The sequence below is a fragment of the Triturus cristatus genome, chromosome 7, assembly GCF_964204655.1.
Source record: "Triturus cristatus chromosome 7, aTriCri1.1, whole genome shotgun sequence".
NCBI lineage: Eukaryota > Metazoa > Chordata > Amphibia > Caudata > Salamandridae > Triturus > Triturus cristatus.
In genome coordinates this window covers 1,772,152,660-1,772,177,267 of record NC_140590.1, presented here as the reverse complement: position 1 = coordinate 1,772,177,267, position 24,608 = coordinate 1,772,152,660, and positions in this window count along the sequence as shown.

The window sequence follows — 24,608 nt, the reverse complement described above, 5'->3', positions numbered from 1 at the left end:
CATGAACAAACAGGTAAATACCTCTTAGAATTGTTTTTCTACATGAAGGTGCCCCTTCCTGCACAAAAATAATCTTCCCCACTACACAGGCCCCCTAGCACCATGGTGCAAGGGTGCCTCAGTTGGCTCACGGTAGCCAGTTGTGCACCAGCACAGGAGACAACTTAGGGATCCATCATATTGATGTAAATATGACGCATCCATGTGCTTTGAGAGAAATGCAGCATGGCGCAGCCAAATGGCGTGCAGCTCTGCACTGCATTACTTCTTCAAAATGTAGCCCCAAGTGCCTGTCTCAACACTGTTAATACAAAAACACAACAGAAAAGCTATTGGATTCCTCTCTACCACTGTGTTAGTGGTCTGTTTGCTATCTCAGTACTGTTCTACTTAAATTTATCAGATTTACATTTTGGCAAATGGTGCATATATTAATCTGCACGTTAATGTCTATCAAAGCATATACCTCACTAATTCTTCCAACTACATGCACAGAGTACGTCCCAGCGTGTATATATAATTCACCAGATAGTTCTAAAAGACTACATATTCCTCAGTAAAACTTTTAAAAACATGTGTTTGTGGTTGAATACATGGATACTCCCTGGGTGATTGAATTGGTGCAGAGATAGTACTTAGGTGATTCATTCAGGCTACCGCTAGTGCCTAGAAGATTCCCTAAATATATCAGAACTCCATGGGTCATTCCATATCTGTATAGTTACTGCCTGCATGTTTCCATGAGTATATCACTAATATCTGAGTGTTTGGATGAGTGCATGAGTAGTACCTGAATGATTAGATAAGTGTATGACTAATGGATTAATAATTCAATACATGCATAGATACTGGTTGGATGATTAAATGAGTGCAACATTAGTGCCTGGATGATTGAAGGAGTGCATAGATAGTAGATAGGTGATTTATAGAGTGCATGAATAGTGCATACATGATTGTTTCAGTACATGCATAGAACTTAGCAGATTGGATGTGTGCATTAGTAGTGTTTTAGTAATTGCATGACTGCTTGGCTGCTGCACATGTGAATTTGGTTCAGTGAGCAGGTAGTGCCTGGATGTTTAGATAACTACATGGGTGGTGCCTGGATAATTAAATAAGTGTATCAGTAGTGCCTGGCTGATTACATGAGTGCATGGCTTGTGTCCGAGTGATTCTATGACTCCATTGTAAAACCTTGAGAGATTGGATGAAAGTAAGTGTACTGCTGGGGTGATTGTATTAGTGCACGAGTATTCACTCTGAAATTAAACAAGTCCATAGGTATTGGTTGGATAACAGGTTTACTACAATAGTACTGTCTATGTAATTAGATGAGCGCATGAGTAGTACCTGAGTTTTTGCATGAGTTCATGTGTGTGCCTCAATATTTTAATAACTGCATTTGTTGTAAGTGTGTGCTTAGTTGACTGCATAGCTTCTGTGCAAGTGTTACAAAGGCTTCATAGTGACAGCCTTGTTAATTGCTTAAGTACATGGTTACTTTATGGGTGATTAGATGAATGTATGAGTGGTGCCTCCATCGATCAGTGACTGCATCATTTCTGCCTGCCTGATTCTAGTGTAGATGTGTAGTAGATAGGTAATTGAATAACTGCATGGATACTGAATCACTGATTTGATTACTGCCTCACTAGTGGTTTAGGTGATTGTATGAGTATCTGAATACTGCCTGTCTGACTGTGAAATTATCTTCAATACTGTTAGGTACATAACAGTTGTGACTATATATCTGACCCATCTCCATCTGTCAGTATCAAACTACCTGTTTTAATGTGTGTATGCTTTTCTACTGAGCTATGTATGAGTGAAGTCGAGATATCACACTTGGTATATAATTGCATACATGGCTCTCTAGGAGCATACATTGCTTTGTTACTGAGCATGCACATGCATCAATAGGTATCTAAAAAAGAAAACAACATTTAAAAACTTTTTAAAGCACAAAACCATTTATGAATGGTATACCTACATCATTTCTCAAATACTTCTTCTGCTTCTAAAACATATATTCAGCATTTTCCAAACAGATGTTACACTCCAAATGAAGCTAAAACTACTACAACTCCCAGAATGGAAATGCCAGATGTATCTCTTCTGCACATGATATTTAGACATTTTTAAACAATTCCTAGTTCCTCATTGCAACTTTCCACAAACCTATGCTATTATTTTTCAATAAAGTACACAATGTAATAAAGATGCACTAATTCATGTTTCTCATACTCCCAAAACATTCACCACTAACCTCTTGAACACATACTCTCTAATACATACAGTTCATCTGGTATATTTTTTCATATCACTGTATATTCTTTTTTTATCAAACTCCCATACACATCTTCATTTCTAATGTAATTTTTATAAAGGATTAAAAAGTTATGAACATACCATGGAATTCAGTTTGTTGATGATATTGTTGCTTTAGCTTTTTCTGGGTAGTTTTTTTTTTATTTTTTATTTTCTTTTATTAGAAACCGTTAGCACACAATAAAATACAGACAAGGGCCTACAACCACCAGGGCCGGCCGCCATAGAGCCCGAGGGCCCGCAGTGCAACGCCACACATTCAAATAAACCAAAGGCAAAGCGCCCGGCAGTTCGTGAGCACATATAACAGGCCGTGGCCATAGGCCAGGAGCAATCGAAAACAACAGTTTCATTTTCTGTTAAGTATAAAACACACTCAAGGCAATGAGAGTCCGAAATAGCAGCGTGCTCTTCCCAGGATAGGGAACAACATACAGTGTCCAAAACAGTTCCTGTCCGGAAGCGGTAGAGGGGGGCAACGGGAAAACAAAGCATGGAACACACCTCACACCCTCCCGCAGAATGCGCGGCTAGGGGGTCAAGGCAATATCGACCTCTAATGGCAGAGGCGGGGTGCAGATACGTCCACGATATAAATTCCAAGGACCCCATACCCTAGTCCACTTCCCTGGCTTGCCTCTCGCAACATACACCGTCTTTTCCCTAAACATACACCAATCCATATTCTCCTTCCATACCTCGATCGTGGGCGGCCTCGGGGAGCCCCATAACTGTGCAATGTTACGCTTAGCCACCATGTACCCCAAGGTCGCCCACTGCGTCTGTGCCGCATTACAATCATTCGGTTCCCAGACATTCAACAAACACCTCCTAGCCTCTGGCAACAGGGCAACGTGCGTGACCTCCTCCATTACGGTGTGGATACCGCTCCAGAATCGCACAACCTCCGAACATTCCCACAAGATATGAAGAAAAGTGCCCGGCAGGCCACATCCACGCTTACACAGTCCGTCCATCAAATAACCCATATGCAGCAAACCGGGCCCTGTGACATACACTCTATGAATGATCTTCAGCTGTACAAAGCGTAAGCGGGCCGGGATCGCCACCTCTTTCGTGGAGGCCACCGCCGCTACCCAGTCCTCATCATCTAGTTCCAAGCCATCGCCCGTCCATGCCTCCCGTAGACGGAGCAGCAAGTCCGCGCGATCATTAATGAGTTTCTTATAAATCAGAGAAATAGTGCTGCCGGGCACGTAGCCATCCAACACTCTATCCTCTAGTGGGGAATACTCGGGGATAGCAGCAGCGTCCGGAAAAACCGAACACAGCGCATGGTAGACTTGAGCATACCGGAAGTACTCTCTATCGTTTAATTTATATTCAATTTTAAGCATTTCAAACGTTTTGAAAGATCCCTTCGCCCAAAGATCACCCACCTTACATATACCAATCATATCCCATTTCTCAAAGCCTTTCGATCTCCACAAACAGCCCAATCGCCCAGAGGCATACAGCGGCGTCGCCCGAGTCAAGCGATCCCTCCACCCCATCGCAGCATTCGCCGCGTGCCACACACGTACCGCCACCTGCGTGGGTCCTGTCAACCGCGTATCCGGGGTCACCGAGTACAGCGCCCTATTATAGTCCCCACCCGGGAGCAAAAATTTATCCATCTCGAAGGCCGGGTTCAATGCCGTATATCCCGTGGTTCACCGCCACCAACTGAGACGCCCAATAGTATCGTTTAATATCGGGGAGGGCGACCCCCCCATCGTACCAAGGGAGCGTCAACTTGGCGAGAGCAATCCGAGGCCGCCCGTCCCAAAACAGTTGGCGCTGAAGACCCTCCACCTCCCGGAAATAACGGGCTGGCACGACATCTAGAGTATTTTGCAAAGCGTACAAAAAACGAGGTAGCGACATCATTTTAAACAATGCCGCCCGTCCGAGCGGCGAAAGCGGAAGTCGTCGCCACCGCGCGACGTCGGCCTTCAATCGCTGGAGGGGAGGGAGAAGGTTTCGCTCATAGCGGACCGCGGGATCCAGTGTGATAAAGATTCCCAAATATTTGAACCCCAGGATAGCAATCTGAATAGGGCAATCCCGTGGCAGGAGGGGGGCATCCCCTGAGAGGACGTAGACACACGACTTGGCCCAGTTGATGACCAGGCCGGAGTTGCGGCCAAAGGAATTCAGTACGTCCAACCAATACAATTAGCGACTGTCGGGGAGAGGTGAGATACAGAAGGATGTCATCCGCGTAAAGGGAAACCCGGTCTTCAAACTCCGGCGTCCATCTAATGCCTCGCAACGACGGCTCCCAACGCAACCAGGCGGCAAGAGGCTCCAAAGAAAGTGCAAAGAGAAGGGGTGATAACGGACATCCCTGCCGCGTACCTCTCCCCAGCGCGAAGGGAGCCGACACCCTACCATTCACAACCACCTGAGCCAGTGGGTCAGCATATAGTAATTTTACCCAACCAATAAACTCAGGGCCGAACCCAAATTTCGCCAACACGGCCCAAATATATGGCCACTCCAAAGTGTTGAACGCCATAGTAGCATCTAAAGATGCCAAGATGGCCGGCTCACGTAGAAATTCCGCTCTAGCAAGCACGCCGTCCAACCGCCTCAAATTTAGAGCGGTATTCCGATGGGGTATAAAACCGGACTGATCCTGATGAATCAAGTGGCCCACGACCCGAACCAGTCGGTTAGCCAACACCTTAGCCAGAATTTTGGGTTCTGCGTTCAAAAGCGAAATGGGCCTATAGGAGGCACAGCGATCTCGCGGCTTCCCCTCTTTGTGTATCACAACTATGGTGGCGAGGCGTTGGTCCGGGGGGAGGAAGCCCGCCGCACGTGCCGCCAAAAACATGTCTCGAAGATACGGCGCTATCTTATCGGGACGCAACTTATATAGTTCGATGGGAAGGCCATTAGGACCCCCAGCTTTACCCGATGCGATCGAGCGAATGGCCAGAGCGATCTCATCTGACGACAACTTCGCCTCCATCAATACTGCATCAGCCTCCGATAGGGTTGGCAATGCAATGTCTCTGAGCAACAGATGAGAGTCCTCCTCCGAACGCACAGAAACCGGAGAGTATACCCCGCGGAAATAATCCGCGAAGCAGTCAACGATCTCCACCGGGTCGGTCACACGCACTCCATCAATTCTCTCCACAACGGGCACCACCCTGCTCGCTCTCTCCTTCTTATCCAACCAAGCAATCAACTTTCCGGCCTTATCCCCCACATCATATAGTCGTCCTTGCTGCTCTCTACTCATCTCTTTAGCGGCTTCTGTGACTAGAGCCTTATAATCTGATTGTTTGAGGCTGAAAACGTGCAGTTTGTCATCAGTAACTCCCCGCTCCAAGTCCTCCTCCATTTCAGCTAGTTCGGTTTCTAGGCGAACCACCTCTGCTCTCTCGCACCTCTTAGCATGGGAGATAAGGGACAAGGCCTGCCCCCTGATCACCACTTTATAAGCCTCCCATAGGGAGACGACCGACGACACCGACCCCACATTATCATTGAAGTAGTGATCAGTGGACTTGACAAGTTCCGCGCGGATCTTAGGGTTACGTAGATACCAGGGGTTAATGGGTGCTACTCTCCCCTCTGCCCCAGGGACAACCTTCAATTGCAACCATATAGGGGAATGGTCAGAAATACCGCGGGCTAAATGACGCACCTCCCCAATCATACCAGCTTGGGTCGCCGGCATAAGCATATAATCAAGTCTCGAGAGACTCCCATGGGCCCCCGAGTGAAAGGTATATTGCGCCTGTCCCGGGTGCATCAGTCTCCAGCAATCTACGAGTCCCAAAGTGTCCAAAAAGCCACCCAACCAGGCCTGAGCCCTAGGGAGATCCCTGGGGGGGTGACGGTCTTCCAACCCGGAGACAACGGCATTAAAATCACCCCCCAACACCAGAACCCCCCCAGGGAGTCCCAGGACCAAACGCCCCAAATCACCAAATGTAGCCGTCTGTAACCCCGGAGGCACATACACAGCCACGAGCGAGATAGTCCTGCCCTCCCATCTCCCCACCAGTGCCACATATCGCCCCCTATCATCGTGAAGCACCTCGTCCACTTCCAAAGGGAGAGAGGCCCTAACCAGAATGCCCACTCCCCTAGAGCCAGAAGTGAAACCAGAGTGAGCGGCAAGGCGATAGCCCCTCCTATTTAGGGCCTGGAAGGAGTTCCCAATCAAATGCGTCTCCTGCAGGAAAACAATGTCGGGCGAAATCCGCTTCAAGAACTGCAACACCACCTCGCGCTTGATCCTGTCCCCCAGTCCATTCACATTCCACGAAAGGATTCTCAATCCCCTACCCCCCATCCCACTCCCGCACATGATACCCACATCCCGGAGAGCACAACCCGGATAAGTCAGCAGAGAACTTCACATTGCCTTGCAAAACTAATAAACAATCCCCAACAACCCCCCTCCCCCACAGTCCCGGAACCACAACTCCCCCCTCCCTGCACCCCTGCTTGAGCCCAAACAGCCCCCCCAACTTGCAGTGTGCCTGTCGCCCTAACATATACCACAAAAAGAACCCCAAAAGGAGGAAAAGACCCCAATAAGCTCCCCACAACCCCCAGGCATTTGAAGGGCATGTTGTGCCAAATTAGAGTGCAATTGAGCCAAGGTACAAAACATCGTCAGTCCAGTCCATCGCCAGGAACCAAGTTCTAGTCCTGCTCCACCACATCCCGTCCGCTCTCCGCCGTCCGACAGTCTCGATCCTGTCCCCGAGGCAGGGCATCCAACCAGTCTCCAACCGCCTCCGGCCGGTCGAAAAAGTGGGAGCGACCCTGGAACTCAACCCGCAACCTCGCCGGGAATAACATCGCATATTTCAGCTCCATGTCCCTCAAGCGCCATTTGACACCCAAAAATCCCAACCTTTGTTTCTGGACCGCTTGCGTGAAGTCCGGATAAAAGCTGACATTGGAGTTCTCAAACTTCAGCGGCCCGGCCACCCTCGACGCCTGAAGGATAGCATCTCTATCCCGAAAGTTAAAAAGTCGGGCGATTATAGGCCGCGGGGGAGCACCCACTTTGGGCGCACCACCCAGAATCCTGTGGGCCCGCTCCACCGCAAAGAACTTGCTCAATCCCTTGGGCGCGAGACGATTGATCACCAGATCCTCCACAAAAAGATCAGCAGCAGATTCCTCCGATCTTTCCGGCACTCCAATGATACGAACATTGTTCCGTCTAGCCCTGCTTTCGGAGTCCTCAAGTCGACGATCCGTCTGGTCACTGGCAAGCCGCAACCTACGGACCTCCGTCTGCAGGGCGGCCACATCCACAGTTAGGCTCGCTTGAGTCAAGGAGTCGACCCGCTCGTTGGTTTTGGACAGGTCTGCCCTGACCAAATTCACATCGATCAGGACCGCGTCCAATTTATGAGCCAGGGTATCAAACCGCTGACCCACGGCAGCCTTCATCTCCTCAATGGCGCCCATGACGTCCTGCAGGGTCCATTCTGACGATGGGCCCGAGACCTCTTTAGACCTCTCAGGCGATTTATGCAAGCCACTGGGGGATCCCTTTGACTGCGCATAACGATCCATGTTGTTGGCCTGAGTATAGGATCCCCTCCGGGTTGACTTGGGTTTCGACTTGTCTCCGTCTAGTCTCGCCGCCATCATCCGGAAACCACCAAGGTTGGCACCCGCCAGCACCAGGGACAGGGACCCGGTGGCTAATTCAATCAAACACAGCAGTCGCAGACAGGAAGCCCGTGTATAGTCTGAAAATCAGGCCAGACACTCCGCCATCCGTGCTCCTCTGAAACACCAAGGTCCCTCAGCCGGTCTCAGAAAACAGACTGGAAAACGAAAGTGAAAGTGCAGGGTACGTGGCAAGTCAAACCCAGCATACCGCTGTTGTTCACTTCGTACCCGGGCACCTCACCAACTCGAGATCGGGACCAAGGCAATAGCAGGCCGCAAACTTCGGAGGGCCACCATTCGGGTTCCCGGCGTCCGATCTGAATTTGGGAAACGGGTGGCACCTCAGCGCGAATGCAGCAGCAAAAGCCCGTCAAATTTACCAGGATTTAGTCAGGATAGACGTGGGAGGTTGCGGAGGCCCTCGAGAGCCGTAAGCCTACGCGGCCATCTTGGTTGCGCGCTAGGCTCCTCCTGTTTTCTGGGTAGTTTTGACACTGTTAGGATTTGTAAAAACTAAGCACAAGAATGATACACCACTCTCATGCAAAGCAACCATGAAATGGCAACTTCTTCAACTTTGCACTCTGTGATCATATATATATATGATCCAGGGCAGTTTCAATTGCAAATCTGAGTTTGCGTATATGTTCTGACGTGCACCTGTGGCTTGAGAAATGTGGGTAGTACCAAGCTGCAGGTGCACGTCAGAATATTGCAGCATTTGCGGGCCATTGTTAATAACGATTCCACGTATCCAGTGGCCCGGCATTTTAAATCTATGCACAACAATGATCTCAGGTGGTTGCAATACTTTGTCGTGGCAGCCATTCCCAAGCCCCGCAGGGGAGGGAACAGGGAAAAAATGTTGAGAAAGTTAGAATCTAGAATGATATTAGAGCTGGACAGCAAACACCTAATGGCCTTAATAACACAGAGGATCTGTATCATTTCCTATAAAACATTTTTTTGAACATAGGAACCATCTTAGATATGAATAGGTTGGTTGTGTCTCTTAGATTAGGACTGATTTAAAACGCCGTTAGTTTTTAAGGTTTTAGCCCTGTTTTTAACTTTGCTGAAAAGGGTCATAACCTTTTTAACTTAGGGGTTTTTAGCCGTAGCACATTTTAGTAAATAGTTATAAGCACCAGCACTTTATGGGGGTCTATTAGGATCTTTTTTGCACTTTAGAATACTTAGGCACTATTTTTTGCGAGTTTTGCACATTCTAGCCCTATTATTAGACTTGGCAATATCCAGCATTTAAGCTGACATTTGAAGATAACTTAGGTCTGTTTAAAATTGCAACAAGAGACTATTAAATATAATGTTTACATAACAATTGTATTTATTTGCACAGCTATAATTTGCACGAGGGGTATGGATTTTCATGTCTCTATTAAGATTTAAATATAGGGTACATGATTCCTGTATGCTTTATTTGCATGTTTAGAATGTGAATTTTAAGCATTTGTTGTGGTTCAGGTATTTTTATAAATTCTATTTATATATGTATTTATACATTTACAATTTAGATTTATTACTTTGAAAGAAACTGCAATATTTTTAATATCATATTTTATGCTTTTAAGCAGCAATAGTATGTCTCTTGTTACATTATGAATTCTTGTTTGGCTGTTTTCTGCAATGATTGAAAAACAGACTCGTAAATGCCTTTAAATAGTTTAGCAGTGTTTTTTCTATGTTGTTTGATCACATGGTGTTGGCACTTGAACACTGGTTTGCATTTAAAAATGGCGAGTTACGTTTTTCATATGACTTGTGAGCAAGGGTACTTGTTACCCGAAACGCGTCAGGTTCGAGGTCTTCATCAATAAATTACCATCTGGCCTCATATTGCTGGGTTCGTGTCTCTGTTCGCCAGCTGCCTGGAAGTGCAGAGAGTCAGGATCATTATACATATATATATATATTACCTACTGGCGGTCGCCAGTAGATAGTTATAGTTAGGACCACGTTTCCATAGGAAATCCGCAACATTCTATTTTGAATAACTTTGGCGCCGGTTGACGAATCCTCGCGAATTTTTCAAAATAGGTGGGGCGCTACGCTCCGCTCCTACCCTGAAAGTCTCGTCAAGCGGGGGCTGAGATAAAAGGGGAGTCCCAAAACGCGTTTTTCCCATGCATTTTTCCATAGGACCTTTAGACACAGCTACAGCCCGAACGGCTGAACAGAATTTAATGAAATTTGGCAGAGAGGTAGTCCTCAGGTCAAGGAAGTGCCTATTGTAGGTTTGGTGTAAATCAGTTCAGTAGATTCTGAGAAAATAGCCTTTAAATCAATATATATATCTGAGCCAGCTTACGGTGCGCTTACGGTGCGCTTACCGTATGCGCACGGTGACGTGCGCGAGCGCGATTCTGATTGGCTCTTAGATCTTAGTAAACATTCGAATCGGTCGAAACCAGGAAGCGGCGGCCGCCATTTTGTGTATTTCACTCCGGAAAAAAAGGGTGATATCTTGAAAAGGGGGCAAGGAAGAGAGTTACAGACCCCCTAACATTTGTAAGGGGGTCAAAGAAGGACAGAAAAGTACAAAGAAAACATTTATTGATTTTAAAAAAAATCGCGGGGTACGCGTACGGTAAGCTCACCGTACGCGTACGGTAAAAAAAAAAAAAAAAAAAAGAAATGAAATGCAGATTTAAGTGTTTAGATATTAGGGGGCTCTAAAAAGAGCCGTTGTGTTTATGAAGTGATTTTTTATTGGTACCTACAAGTAAGTACCGATGCAGAGTCTAATGTTCAAGAGGAAGACTCTGTTCCCTTCATCAGTGAAGTGTACACCATCTCCTCTATAAATGTCTTGCATGTCGTAACGCAAGTTGTTGTGGTAAATGGAACGCATACCATAGTCACGGAGGAAAGCAGAAACAGATTTGTTGACGTGCTTTCTTGCTTTGTCAATCTGCGGACAAAAATGATTGGACCAGTTCCATTTTTGCCTTTGGCATATGTTAGAAAACACAAAGGCAGTTTTAGGGAAAAGTGAAAACAGTTGTGCAAAGGTGTCCTTCATAAGCATTTCCAGACCTACCCCAGTCAAAGTGCCTAGGTCATTGCCACCACAGTGCACTATTGTCGTGGTCCCAGTGCTTCTTCTCCTCAGGATCGCGTTGATGCTATGTGTGGGCCCCCCGCCCATCCGACCCCTGCCCGGTGCACGTGAAATACCCTCGGACGAGGAGACAGGTGGGCGAGGGAAGGTCGGGAAGGGACAGCAGGGGAGAGACCTGGAAGAAACAAGAAGACGGGTTAAGCCACAGGCTCCTCTCTACCTCCCCCACACCCCCACTTCGTTCTTCCCCCTACCTGGGGTTTCTGTCTTCCCTATGGCAGCTCTCATTCACGGGGAGGCGCCAGGAAAGGCTTGAGACAGCCTGCGGACTCAAGCGCTGCCACTCACGCCCAGGAACTCCGGGGGCGGAGGAGCGCAGGAGCCGCTGCTGCTTGAAAGTATCGGGGGGGGGTGGGGGGGTTGGGGGCGCTGCCACTCACGCCTGGGAATCTGGGAGGCGGAGGAGCGCCGGGAGGTCTGTGAGAGCGGGTGGCGCTGCCACTCACGCCCCGAGGTCCTGGGGCGGAGGAGCGCCGGGAGGTCTGGAGGAGCAGAGAGTGCCTCAGGATCTGCTGAGGCGCGCCGGAGAAACCGCAGCCTGCTTACCTCCTCAGAGTCATCGAGAGATCAGATGTCGAGATATCCACGTCGGGTCACCGGCTGGATGGAAGACAAGGAGTCGCGGGACGATGCGGTGGTTTCTTCGTAGCCGTTAGGATTCACTAGTTCGAACGGGAATCATTGGCCCCGCCTACCAGGTTGCCGCGCCTTTTATACTTGCCCGGGGTGCGATGACGTTTCGTCCGGCGGGTGGCCGCGGGGGCTGCTGGGATTTGGAGTCCTATCCTCGGAGCAGCGCCGTTGGCCCCTGAATCATGACAGCACACCCCTCTTCACCCCGGCCACCGGACCGCCGGAGCCTCCGGGCTTGGAGGGCGAACGGCGGTGGAAGGCCGCCACCAGTCGGGCCGCGTGTACCGCCGTCGCCGGTTCCCATGAGTTCTCCTCGGGGCCGTATCCCTTCCAGGCCAAAAGATACCAGAGCTTGCCCCTCACCAGTTTGGAATCCAGAACACGGCGAACGACGTACTCCTGCTCGTGGTGTACCCAGACAGGCGCAGGAGGCTTCTTCACCGGGCACAGAGAGGGTTTCAGCAACGACACGTGGAACACAGGATGGATGCGCAGATGCGGGGGCAACCGCAGTAGCACCGCCACCGGGTTCACATGTCGCACCACCGGGTATGGTCCAATGTACTTCGGGTGAAAAACACTGGGATAGCGGAAGCGGATGTTTTTCGTGGACAACCATACCTTCTCCCCCTTGCGATACACTGGTGCGGGTCTCCGCCGTTTGTCGGCTTGGGCTTTATAGCGAGTCTTCGCTACCCTCAAGCTGGCCCTGGCCTGTTTGAGAGCAGTGTGTATGGTGCTGAGTCTTGTCTGCAAATCAGGAAGTGACACCGCCTCCCTGGGGAGAATGAAGGGGACAAATCGGGGGTGGAACCCGGAAGCAAGAAAGAATGGAGTGTGGTGTGTTGATGAATGTTGTGCATTATAATACGCCACCTCGGCCACCCAGAGCAAATCAACCCAAGAGTCCGCCGCTTTAGCGGCGTAGCAACGCAGGTATTGTTTCAGGGTTTGGTTGAGTCGCTCTGTCTGCCCATCCGTCTGGGGGTGGAAGCTCGTGGACAAGGAGGAATGGATGCCGAGCTGCTCACACCACACCCTCCAGAACCGGGCAGTAAACTGCGATCCCCTATCCGAGACGATCCCCATCGGGAGTCCATGAAGTCGCACCACGTGTCTCAACAGGAGGGACGCCAATACCCCTGCCGAGGGGACTTGTTTACAGGCGATGAAGTGGCCCATCTTTGTAAGATAGTCAACTACAACAATAATGGCGGTACATCCCTGGTCCTTCGGCAGCCCCACCACGAAGTCTATGGAAATCCGTTCCCAGGGATTCATCGGGGTAGGAAGTGGCATCAGCAGTCCTTGTTGTCGCTGATGGTCGGGTTTCATCTGGGCACAAACCGCACATCTCTTCACCCATAGCAACACATCAGGTCGGACAGTAGGCCACCAAAACTGTCTCAACACCCTCTCCAGGGTTTTTGTCCCTCCCATGTGCCCCGCGCTGGGCACTTCATGGCACCATGAGAAGACGAGCTTTCGGAGTCGTAACGTGGGGACTAATACCCGGGACCCCCACAAGGGGATACCCTGGAAAAGACGCCATTCCTTGTGGCTTCGTAACCACGATGACCAGGTGAAGGTTTGGATTCCTTTCTTTACCCCCTGCAGGAAGGATTCGGTCTTCAGACTACCTATGACCTGATTCGGAGCGAGAATGGATTGCTCGGGAGACACCGTAGGGAGACATGGAGGATTTTGGCGTGAGAGAGCGTCGGCTTTTCTGTTCAATGCCCCGGGACGATAAGTCACCACGAAATGATATTCAGCAAAAAAGAGCGTCCATCTCTTTTGCCTTGGCGACAGGTGGCGGGCTGACCGTAAGAATTGCAGATTGCGATGGTCCGTGTAAACGGTCACCTGGTGACGAGCCCCCATCAACCAATGCCGCCACTCCAAGAAGGCTTCGCGTATAGCGAGCAGTTCTTTCTCCGCGATGGTGTAGTTGAGCTCGGCCGGGCTCAGTTTCCTGGACATGAAGGCCACTGGATGGAGCAGCCCTGTCTCCTGCTGGCGCTGGGAAAGAACAGCTCCCACTGCTTCGTCTGACGCGTCGGCTTCCACCAGGAACGGAAGCTCCGGTTGGGCATGGCGAAGGACGGGCGCGGAGGTAAACGCTGTCTTGAGCTGCTCGAAGGCCGTCTGGGCTTCAGGTGACCACAGGAAAGGCGTTCCCTTACGGGTTAGCTTGGTTAACGGGGTTACCGTTTGGGAAAAATGTTGGATAAACCTCCGGTAAAAGTTCGCGAAGCCGAGGAAGCTCTGCACGTCTTTCACTGAGGTCGGTTGTGGCCAATCGGCCACGGCTTTGACCTTCTGGTCGGTCATGATCTGCCCTTCGGGGGTGAGCAGGACGCCAAGGAACTCCACGGTGGTTACGTGAAACTCACATTTTGTGAGTTTGCAGAATAGTCGGTGTCGTTCCAGGGCTCCCAGCACGGATCGTACGGGCTCTTCGTGGTCCTTGGGATCCGACGAAAAGATCAAAATATCGTCGATATAGACCACGACGTATTTGTCCAGATAGTCCCTCAATACTTCGTTGAGGAAGTATTGGAAAGCGGCCGGGGCGTTGCAGAGGCCGAACGGCATCACTAAGTACTCGAATAGGCCGAATCGGGTCTTGAACGCTGTTTTCCACTCATCCCCCGCGCGTACCCGAACCAAATGGTACGCCCCTCGAAGGTCCAACTTTGTGTAAATCCGTGCTCCCCGGACTTGTTCCAAGAGGACGGGAATGAGCGGTAGGGGATACTGATTCCTGATGGTTATTGCATTGAGGGAACGGTAGTCGATGCAGCAACGTAACTCCCCGTTGGCCTTCGGAATAAAAAACAGGGGGGACGCCGCCGGAGAGCTGGAGGGGCGTATAAATCCCAGCTTCAAGTACTTGTCTATGTACTCTTTGAGATGACAGGTTTCTGGGCCGGTAAGAGCATACACCCGGCTGCACGGAACGCTGGCTCCTGGGACCAGGTCGATGCGGCAATCGAATTCCCGATGGGGTGGTAGTTCTTCGGCTTGCTGCTTATCGAAGACCCCGATATAGGGTGCATAGCAGTCGGGGAGGACCACCTCCTTCTCTGCTGCAGTGGCCACATGGTGCGTGGGTCCGTCGCCCGTCCCCAGAGGTTCCTTCATGAGACGGCAACGGGTTTGACAAAACGGAGAAACGAACGTAACCGTGTTCGTCGCCCAATGTATATGTGGTTCATGCAGCCGTAACCAAGGCAACCCTAGGATGATCCTGCATCGAGGGGCTTGTATGATATTCAGGGTGAGCCACTCTCCGTGTTCTTTCCCTATTGTAACCCACAGGGGCGGAGTGACCTGTCGAATGGGACCGGATTCTAACTCCTTGCCGTCGACAGCATACACCGTTTCGGGGATGTCCTTGGAACGGAGGGGGATTCGCAGCCTCTCTGCTTCCTCGATATCCATGAAACATCCTGTGGCCCCGGAGTCGATCATGGCTCTAACCTCCAGCGTGCAGTCATCAACCGTCACTTGAGCGGTGATAAACACATGGTCGGGTTCCTGGGTGACATCGGCTTCCAGCGAAGGGATGAACTGACAGCTTGAAGGCGTCCCTCCTCTTTCCTTCAAGCACGGGGGTTTTCCGCCGGTCCCTCAACGAGACTGGCCGTTGTTTGACCCGTTCGGGGCCTACCGGTCTTCGGGCGCACCGGGCATTCGCGCAGGAAATGGCCCTTCTTCCCGCAGTATAGGCAGAGGCCCTGCTTTCGTCGGTGGTCCCGCTCCGAAAGGGTCAGAGAAGCTCTCACCGTCCCTACCTCCATGGGGACGGGCCCGGATGCAGTAGCGTCCGACAAGCGGGGTGGCTCGTACGGCGAGGGTGGCTTGTCCTTTCGTTTATGATCGCCTTTCCGTACCCGGAGGCGATATTCGAGCCTGGACGCCAATTCTATCATGGCCGAGCAGGTGAGTGGCTGGGGGTCGATCTGGGCGATCACGTCCTTTAGCTCCTCCGTGAGCCCTCTATAAAAGATCGCTGTCTGCTTCGTCTCTGGCCAATCGGTTTCTGCCACCAGACGGCGAAAGCTGTTGATGTACCCTAGGAAATCGGAGGGGATCTGCCGTAGGTCGAGAAGATCATGGTCGGCTGAAAAGGTGTCCGCTCTACGGTCGAAAGTTCGCTCAAATTCCTGCCGAAAGGAGTCCCAATCGTAGAGAAGGGCATCGTCTCGCCTTACTAAGGGGACCGCCCATTGTGCTGCTTCCCCGGTTAAGTAAGAGATCAGAAACGCTACTCGGGCCTGGTTCGTGGCAAACAGTTTAGGTTTGCAGTGAAAATTGAGTTGAACTTGGGTGAGGAAGACCTGTACTTTCTGGATATCCCCGTGGAACCTCTCCGGAGGGGCCAAGGGGACGTGAGCTGGCATCTCCACCACTACCTGTGGAGTGGTCACAGGAGAGGGCATCCCTGCGTCGAAGGGATTGCGTTGCAGGCGATCCAAACGGCTGTGCAAGGCGACTGAGTCCGCTCTGGATGCCGTTAATTCTAGCTGGATCTGGGTCAACAAGGCCATTACATTGTCTAGTGATGCCATGTTTTTGCGTCAACGAGATCAGGAGGAGAAATATTCGTGGGCCAATGATTCTGTCGTGGTCCCAGTGCTTCTTCTCCTCAGGATCGCGTTGATGCTATGTGTGGGCCCCCCGCCCATCCGACCCCTGCCCGGTGCACGTGAAATACCCTCGGACGAGGAGACAGGTGGGCGAGGGAAGGTCGGGAAGGGACAGCAGGGGAGAGACCTGGAAGAAACAAGAAGACGGGTTAAGCCACAGGCTCCTCTCTACCTCCCCCACACCCCCACTTCGTTCTTCCCCCTACCTGGGGTTTCTGTCTTCCCTATGGCAGCTCTCATTCACGGGGAGGCGCCAGGAAAGGCTTGAGACAGCCTGCGGACTCAAGCGCTGCCACTCACGCCCAGGAACTCCGGGGGCGGAGGAGCGCAGGAGCCGCTGCTGCTTGAAAGTATCGGGGGGGGGGGCGCTGCCACTCACGCCTGGGAATCCGGGAGGCGGAGGAGCGCCGGGAGGTCTGTGAGAGCGGGTGGCGCTGCCACTCACGCCCCGAGGTCCTGGGGCGGAGGAGCGCCGGGAGGTCTGGAGGAGCAGAGAGTGCCTCAGGATCTGCTGAGGCGCGCCGGAGAAACCGCAGCCTGCTTACCTCCTCAGAGTCGTCGAGAGATCAGATGTCGAGATATCCACGTCGGGTCACCGGCTGGATGGAAGACAAGGAGTCGCGGGACGATGCGGTGGTTTCTTCGTAGCCGTTAGGATTCACTAGTTCGAACGGGAATCATTGGCCCCGCCTACCAGGTTGCCGCGCCTTTTATACTTGCCCGGGGTGCGATGACGTTTCGTCCGGCGGGTGGCCGCGGGGGCTGCTGGGATTTGGAGTCCTATCCTCGGAGCAGCGCCGTTGGCCCCTGAATCATGACAACTATTATGAGGTCAGGGTGTTGGATTTGCATGAAGGATTTCACCAATGGCATCAATTGGTGCCACTTTAACCCTCTCTGACCAATCCATTTAATGTCTACATTAGGCAAAGCAAGGTCTCTCACCATATCTGTTTTCTCTGCATACTTTTCACTCCAGAAGACATAGCTGTGCCCTACAATCCACACTGTGAACATCTTCAAAGGAGAACTGGATGCACTCAGGAGGTGTAATTCAGTAGAATGGTAAAAAGAAATGAAAGACAGTTTGGAAATGGAGGCATACATATTTTTTTTATAAAAAAAAGAACTGATTTGCTGTTTCATACCATTCTAGAATAAAAACTAGGCTGTATGTGTAAATTTATAGAAGCATGTTTTGTATTGGTACAGAAAAATGTGTTACTAAAGAACAGTACTATGGATTTGCTGTTAGGTTTGAAAAGTCAAGCACTCCTGCTCTTTGGAATTGAAACATTGTGTGGCGAACTTCTGACCTAACTCCACACAGCAGTGTTCCATGAGCTGTTGCTATGGTAGCAGGCAGAAGTCAAGTTGGGGGAAGGGTACTAGGCAGAAGTCAAGTTGGGGGAAGGGTACTTTTAGAAAAGGGTTGGTTTTCAACCAATAGAAATGTGTGATTACATTTGGAAAAAAGGGGGAAGCACTGAGATTTGAAATTAACATGTATAAGTGTGGAAAAAGAGAGGGAAAGTTTGCCATTATCTGGTTCTGCTGAGAGGAGAGAGGTGAACAGAACAGAGATCCTGGCTCTGATAATCTGCTGTTTGAGTGCCACATTTTTTTCACAACTAACTAATTTTAAAGGTGAGTTTAGAGTTTGAAAAGGGGATGTATATGGTAAATTAAGAAATGAATAATAGAATTGGAATTCCTTTTGTTGAAGTTGTGTTTATTATTTTCTGTTTTGGGAGAAATTTAAATGTGAGGAACATGTAAAATAATATGGACTATGTTTTCACGATAAATTAAGGTGTACTGGTAAAAATAAGGAATACTTTAAGGGTTTGAGGTTGCACTCAGTAATGCAAATACATACAGCATCAGTAAGGCTGGTTGCCCTTGCTGGAGTGTAGTCAGTCACCCAGGTTACACATGGTGCTGGTTTGAAAAAGCAGTTTGGACATGTGCTGTTTTCAGAATCTGAAAAGTGGATTCAAAATGTGTCAGTCTGTAAAAGTGTTTATCACTTGCCAAAAAAAAGAGTAGTAAGTGTGCTTTCAAATTGGCAAAGAAATTTCGTTTTGTGACTAATATGAAAACATGACTCTGTGTGCAAATAGGAATTACAGGCAGAGATTTATTGCGTATTGCTCTGGAGATTTTACATTTGCATTAGATGGAAAGGGGGAGCCATTTTTTTGTGCAGAAGCAGACTCTTAGCACACACCCAGCTGCTTATCCTGTGGAATCATGCACAGTATTCACAACCGAGTGGGGTTTGAGGTTTCAGTCAGTAATGCAAATACATTCAGCATCACTAAGGCTGGTTGCCCTTGCTGGAGTGTAGTCAGTCACCCAGGTTACACATGGTGCTGGTCTGAAAAAGCAGTTTGGACATGTGCTTTTTTAAGAATCTGAAAAGTGGATTCAAAATGTGTCAGTCTGTAAAAGTGTTTATCACTTGCCAAAAAAAAGAGTAGTAAGTGTGGTTTCAAATTGGCAAAGAAATTTCGTTTTGTGACTAATATGAAAACATGACTCTGTGTGCAAATAGGAATTACAGGCAGAGATTTATTGCGTATTGCTCTGGAGATTTTACATTTGCATTAGATGGAAAGGGGGAGCCATTTTTTTGTGCAGAAGCAGACTCTTAGCACACACCCAGCTGCTTATCCTGTGGAATCATGCACAGTATTCACAACCGAGTGGGGTTTGAGGTTTCAGTCAGTAATGCAAATACATTCAGCATCACTAAGGCTGGTTTCCCTTGCTGGAGTGTAGTCAGTCACCCAGGTTACACATGGTGCTGGTCTGAAAAAGCAGTTTGGACATGTGCTTTTTTAAGAATCTGAAAAGTGGATTCAAAATGTGTCAGTCTGTAAAAGTGTTTATCACTTGCCAAAAAAAAGAGTAGTAAGTGTGCTTTCAAAATGGCAAAGAAATTTCGTTTTGTGACTAATGTGAAAACATGACTCTGTGTGTAAATAGGAATTACAGGCAGAGATTTATTGCGTATTGCTCTGGAGATTTTACATTTGCATTAGATGGAAAGGGGGAGCCATTTTTTTGTGCAGAAGCAGACTCTTAGCACACACCCAGCTGCTTATCCTGTGGAATCATGCACAGTATTCACAACCGAGTGGGGTTTGAGGTTTCAGTCAGTAATGCAAATACATTCAGCATCACTAAGGCTGGTTGCCCTTGCTGGAGTGTAGTCAGTCACCCAGGTTACACATGGTGCTGGTCTGAAAAAGCAGTTTGGACATGTGCTTTTTTAAGAATCTGAAAAGTGGATTCAAAATGTGTCAGTCTGTAAAAGTGTTTATCACTTGCCAAAAAAAAGATTAGTAAGTGTGCTTTCAAATTGGCAAAGAAATTTCGTTTTGTGACTAATATGAAAACATGACTCTGTGTGCAAATAGGAATTACAGGCAGAGATTTATTGCGTATTGCTCTGGAGATTTTACATTTGCATTAGATGGAAAGGGGGAGCCATTTTTTTGTGCAGAAGCAGACTCTTAGCACACACCCAGCTGCTTATCCTGTGGAATCATGCACAGTATTCACAACCGAGTGGGGTTTGAGGTTTCAGTCAGTAATGCAAATACATTCAGCATCACTAAGGCTGGTTGCCCTTGCTGGAGTGTAGTCAGTCACCCAGGTTACACATGGTGCTGGTCTGAAAAAGCAGTTTGGACATGTGCTTTTTTAAGAATCTGAAAAGTGGATTCAAAATGTGTCAGTCTGTAAAAGTGTTTATCACTTGTGAGGAAATATGAATTTTGTGATCAGTTATGTGCCCTATCGTAGACCCCAACGGCTCCATGTGCATGCTATAAGTACATGTATGTTCCCTCCTGCTCCAGTTTTGAAGACGCAAATATATGTGCGTCCACCGTCAACATGTCCTCTTTCAGACCCGCCATGAATGGGTCAGATATTCCATTCCTAAGTATGAAAGGCCACCGACTTTATGTGGTTCACTTTCCACATTTCACAGATTCAGGCGAGTAGGCCCGAATTCTGTCATCAAGCCTTTTCCTGCCTTCTGCCTCTGAAAGCTCCAGTCCGAGCCAGCATCTGTGACCATGAACTTTGTCTTACTCCTTGCGCGGCTAACGGTGCCTGATCCAGCCTATCGCCTGCCAAAAACTGTATTTCACCTTCAAGATTATCTCCTTCGCTCCTCATCCGATGACTTCCTGTCTAACAGTTTAGGTAAACATTCCTCCAGCTACCGTGCAAAGGGGCCAGGCCTCGCTGTCCTCATGCAAGTAATTCATAGCCCGTTACCATGGAATATTCCTACCCCCTCGCATCTAGTGTAGACACTTAGACGCTTGTACACGCACTAACAGTCAGTATAATCAGTATAGAATAAGATTCTATCCTAAGAGACCTTTCCTTTTGGATAACACAGTTCTTTAAACATAGGATATTAGATATGATTTGGGATTAGGTTGACATAACCCCAGACTTCTGTCTCCACATGTAGAGCTAAATGTCAAGTCCCCTTCACTCTCTAGTTGCACGTCAATCACACGTCATGCGGCTGCGCGCGCATCTCTGCCAAATATTTCTGCTGACATTGCAGGATTCTTCTATGGATCCACCCACTTGTGACATCATGTTTAATGACGTATTTTAGTTACACCCATGTTTACGCCTCTATTAGTTACGTATGCACAGTTTTTCTGTATTATCAGCTGTCACGCCTCTTGCATCTGTTTCAATGTAATGCATTTTCTATAAAACTGCTTAACTGTCAATAATATATGCGCCCTTCCTTCCTGAACTTTCGTGGTGATGGAATAGAAGGCCCACAATTCGAATTGTCTTCCTTTTTATAGGAATAAAGCATTTTAAAACCTCTAATACCACGGATTCTGCCTCTTATATTTACTGAGTTATTCTTGATAGACTTTACCGCATAAAAAATAGTACCGGTAACGAAATATTTACCACATAAATTGGCGCCCGAATAGGGACACTTTCTCATCTCACGCGCCGGCGGTGCGTTGCAGGCCCGGTCTCCTGCCACAGCTGAACGGACAAAAACGCGTACCCGCAGGATTTCCTGTATCTCCCTCCGGCCAAGCGGGGACGACTGAGGCTGCGATCAACACCCAGACGAGGCGGTGAGAAGTGCGAAGTATCCCGACCAGAGCCTAGCTGAGAGAGCAAGATCCGAGGTATACAGAGTCCCGCCAGGTTCCGAAGTTCCGAGTCCAGTCGAGTCGAGTCCAGTCCGGTCCAGTTTCAGTTCCGTTCCGAGGCCTTCCGTTCCGAGCTACCCGGTGAGTACCATTACCGGGGAGGCACTTAATGTGCACATAGTCTGTGCCGGTCAAGACGGGTTTGGGTACACAAATCCGGTCTGCACTGTTTCAGCAGTGTATCTGTACTGTTTAGCAGTATATATAGTATGTCTTGCATATAAATAAGTATTATCTAGTGTCAGTATTATGTCAGTAACTAGTTTTCTGTTAGTTATCATTGTTCGTTAAAACTGTTAAATGTTAAATGTTTTAATACGTTCTATACATTGTGGTGTGAATGACTGTTCATTATTGTGTTCATCGTATAAAGTGTGTTCTAGAAACAAGATCTAAAAATGCCGCTCTTTTCGAAACTAAGACAGATCAAAACTAGAAAAGGGGTACTCGAAGAAGCTGTTCCCATCCCACCTAGCGACACTCCAGGATACTTTATGTATCATAAGCATGGTCTAGATGCCGTATTATTTCTTGATTTATGGGTGGACTACACCAAAGAATTACCAGAGAGTCAGAGATGGCCCGCAACGGGGACCTGGGATGCAGATTGCATCATGAGAGTAGAAGAAGAATTATGGAAAAAGAAAGCCAGACAGTCACAGAAAGATGCCATTGAATTATGGCGTAAAGAATCATACAGACGTACAGAAAAAGCACACAGACAGGAAGAGAAAGGTAGAGAGAATTCAAATAAAACTCGAGAAAATCTATTACTTGAGGAAGGTACCCGAGCAAACTCAGAACAAGTAGATAGACAAAGAAACACTCTTATGAATGGTATGTATCCTCTTTTGGCCGAAGGGTTACCTAAGGCTACCCCGGAAATACCGAAAGATTTAACTCCTCCATTGCTCCCGATAAAAGCACATCCCAAAACACATCCCAAAACAGCAAAGGACGTTTTTCTTTCCTCCTATTTAGATGACGTAGCTCCCGAGTATGCTAATGCCATACCGCACATACCGCTTGCCGATGGTGTTCAACACCAAGTGCATCCGTCTGTACCCCCACAACTACAAACTCCTACACAAGTTCCCACAGGTCCGTCCGTTTCTACAGTTTTTCCCGCATCCACAATCTCTATCCTACGCCCAACGAATCCTTTCGTGCCTAGCGCCTCAGATGGTGCTACAGGAGGTACAACAGACATGTTTGCCACCCCGCCGCGAAATAAACAGACCCTTAGAGATTTAGCACTCCAACGTACACCCCAATTAGCGACATCCGACATGTTTAAAGAACAGCTTGTGGATTGTAGATACGACCCAGTGCCAGGTAGACAGGATAAATTGCTCATATCATCACTACGTATAAGACGTGCTACATTATATTTAATGACGATACCAGGAATGGGTGAACACCTAGACGAAATATATCGCTTTGTCCAAACAGGGCGAGGTCCAGAAAGTATTAACGAAGCTATGGAATACCAGAAAGTGGATGTCCAAAGACAACTACTACGTTTTTTCATAAATTGTGTAATTAGGAATCAAGACAGGCCCGGGGCAGATCACGATACCATGCAAAGACTTGTCAAATTGGGTCAGAACATATCAGAAGAGAAACACGATAGACAGGCGTGTATAATAGCCATGAGTCGAAAGATCCGCAAGGAAGTAGAACGAATACATAAAGAAAGACGAGAAACAGACAGAGTAGAATCAGAAGAGGAGGAGGAGCAAGAATCAGAACAAGTCGAAACAATAGCTTATGTAGGTAGAGGAAGACCCCATAATAATACTAGAGACTTTAACGACCCGATACGTCCAATACGTCCAGGATATAATAGACATTTTCCAAATCCTATGTTAAATACAAAATCCCCTGAACACCTATTCCAAGCCGTTGATAAATTACTCCGAGATCGAAGAGGGTACCATATGCTCGATTCCATGGACGAACAAGAATTAGCTAGGTCAGCAGTACTATGGGCTGACAGTCCCGGCGAATACAATGATGATGTACTTACACACACGTTTCTGAATCTAGACCCATATGAACAGCGCTTAGCTAGTATATACATGATTCAACACCTCCTTATATTATATAAAAGCCAACACTCCGATCCAGGACCCTTACCTGACATATTGACAGAACTACTCACGAATATATGGAGAGGGTCAGGTACTGATTTGATTAAGGAAATTCTAGAATCCCGAAACCAATATTTAAATTTCGTATGCCCAGAACACATTCCAGTTCCCTTTATGGGAAGAAAAATGTATCACATAGATAGACAGAACCCGTTACGCGAAGTACACCCAATTAGAGGTGCCGGTGATAATTTTACACGCGTGTTTGTGTACACACCTATAACTAAATTAGAATTATTAGAAATGAAGAAAGTAGTACCCAGCCATGACAAGGACCCAGCAGGTTTCCACCGTGAGATAAAAGACATGTTACTCATGGGAGAGTATACCTACCCCGACATTATGAAAATATTAAAAGTCCTCTTACCCGCCGGTGTTTATGAAAAACTCAAAGCAAAAGAATGGGAGGTGGGAGACCAAAAGATAGATTGGACAGCATTAGAAAACGAAGAAAAGGCCCGAGCTGCAGGAGCAGGGCTTGGGGAAAAGACTACAGCACTAGCAGGATTACTAATACAGGTACTGCCACGTTTATTAACTACGAAAAAGGAAGACTGGGGTGCAATCTCAGCCTGTAAACAAAAGCCAGACGAAGACACTAGTGATTTCTATTCCCGATTTGAAAAATGTTTTGGTATAAATAGTGGCATAAAAGCCAGTAGTGAGTCATACCCACATCTGTTCGTGACAAAATTAGTTGAAAATTCTCTGCTACAAGTCAAGAATAGAGTATTGAAATTCGAAAGTACCTGGCAAGGTAATACCCCATCACAGATGTTACAGATGTTACAATATCATCACAATAGAATTAGAG